Below are 2,305 nucleotides of genomic sequence, written 5' to 3' on the forward strand. Positions count from 1 at the left end.
GAAAGCCCTTCCGGGGAGGCAGCTTCAGTGATACAAACAGCTCCAGATTCAGTGAAACAGCTCTGTTTATTCAGTGGGGGTTAGGGAAAATACAGTGTGGAGGTGGTAGTCAATGCTACAGCTGATAAGTGCTCATAGTATGCTTTATTTACATGTGGCAGTAGGCTCCTATCATCGACTACTGACTACCCAGAAATGCCTAATTATCATATAGAAAAAACCTGGGGGTAGTTTTTACTCCAGGTAACTATGCCAAAGGTCATGTTTTAAATGAGGCCAAGCATCAGTGTTTGGCAGCACTTTCCATGTAAGTCAGGCAGGAAGCTGAGAAAGGAGCCAACCTTAACAGCAGGGTTCCCCAACACACAAAGGAACCATGTTGTGGCATCCAGTTAGGCCAGAGCTGGGTCATCTACATCAGGAGCAGAAGCTCTTATCAGTCCTGCTGCCACGGTTTGGGCATCCACCACATCCTCCCCTGCCGCCATGTCTTGGGCGGCCTAAGTCTCCAAAATTGATCTCCAGTTGATATGTTATATCATTTGCTGGCTTCCAGAAATGATGGTCCATAACTGAATCTTCAGCATGAGCCTCTTCACTTTTTGATTTATGAAGAACAAATCCCTTCTTCCATTGTCCATCAGCAACTTCATTTGGTTTTCAGATACTAAATTCTACTTTTGCTCGGTCTTTATTTTGAATAGCCTTCCATTCATCCAAAGTCATCACTTTTGGACCCTCTTCCTTAACCTCTTCAACTTCGTTCTCCTTATTTTTCAGTATCTGCTACTGGATGTTCTTCTCCTTCAGGTGTTTCCTCAGTTACATTTGATTGATCCAAATCACTGCAATTATAAGATATTTGTTTCTGAATGTATTTGGGAGATTCTGTTAATTCATCTTTTGACAGTTCCCCAGTTGTGAGATCCTTTACTTCCACATTTGTCCTCATGCTTCAGGACAGATCTATCACTTCCACTATGTCTATCAAATTCACATTTGCCACAAGAATCGAATCCATCTCCTCGGCCCATTCCACATCCACTGCCTCGACCCCTCCCTTGTCCACCGTGGCCACGGATTGGCCGGTCAATAATTGGTCTATCAACTGAAAATTCACTTCCTTCGCCTTTTTCTGCAAGTAGCTTTTCAAATTTTCTTTCACGAGGTGGTCGCCTTTCTGGTCTTCTATTAATTATTTTCCCCTCACCCTGAAGTTGTTGATCAAGTCTTCTTCTCACTCGCCTTATTCCTTCTTTCTTAAGCGCCAGGGGCAGCTGCGTCTCCTCTTTCTTGTCAGCCATGCTGACGCTGGGGGGCAGCGGGTTCTTGAGGTCTTTCTGTGACTCTTTACTCAACTGTTTGCCCGCCGTCTTGGAGTTGGTCTGGACCACAGCCTGAGCAGCGCTCTTGGGGGGGAGGGCAACGCCGCCCGCGGCAGTTTCTTTTTTCTTGTTCCCCGCCGATTCGTCGTCAAATAACTGGTCAAATCGGTTGGTGACCACGCGTCCGAAGCCTTCCTGTAGGTGCCCAGGCATGATGGTGGCTCGGTGGCGTGTCCCTCCATGGATTGCAACGGGCCTAGCCAAGCCAAGAGCGCCTGCTTCAGTGCTTCCCACAAGATGGCTGGGAGTTATGCTCTTTTTCGTCACTACCATTTAATAGGCAAAGTCTCCATCTGTCCCTGCATCCCCACCTTCCTCGTGGGTAGCTGCAGTGTGTGTGGCTCTACTCATCACCTTGCTTTCTCTCTGGTCTTCTTGTGATGGTGACCTGGATGCTAATTCCGTTGCCTGTTTCTGTGGCCATGGTCTCTGCTTCATCACTTGGACGTATAATCCCTGAACTCTGCAACGCTGATGACCAGCTTTCTATCCCGTGCCTCCAGTCCTTCTAGCTCTCTGTCTCACAGCTGCTTCTGCTGTTCAGATTACCTGGACCTCTGGTCTTTTAACCGGTGTATTCGCGAAATTTTAGATTATTTAAATATTTTCCACTGTACTCTTGTTTTTGGGGGGAGTTTGTGTATAATTATTCTTTTTTAAGATAAAGGTCATCTAGCATAAAATTTGCAATTTTATTTATTTTTAAATATTTTATTATTTTTGTTCTAGCTCTCTGTCTCACAGCTGCTTCTGCTGTTCAGATTACCTGGACCTCTGGTCTTTTAACCGGTGTATTCGCGAAATTTTAGATTATTTAAATATTTTCCACTGTACTCTTGTTTTTGGGGGGAGTTTGTGTATAATTATTCTTTTTTAAGATAAAGGTCATCTAGCATAAAATTTGCAATTTTATTTATTTT

The 2,305-nt window shown here is 44.6% G+C and overlaps 1 pseudogene; it reads right to left on the reverse strand.

Moving 5' to 3' along the window:
• Window positions 1-392: 392 nt before the first annotated feature.
• LOC103747877 lies at window positions 393-1,538 on the reverse strand (annotated as a pseudogene).
• Between the last annotated feature and the right edge of the window lie 767 nt (window positions 1,539-2,305).

This window comes from Nannospalax galili, unplaced genomic scaffold, assembly GCF_000622305.1.
Source record: "Nannospalax galili isolate Female #2095 unplaced genomic scaffold, S.galili_v1.0 scaffold5, whole genome shotgun sequence".
NCBI lineage: Eukaryota > Metazoa > Chordata > Mammalia > Rodentia > Spalacidae > Nannospalax > Nannospalax galili.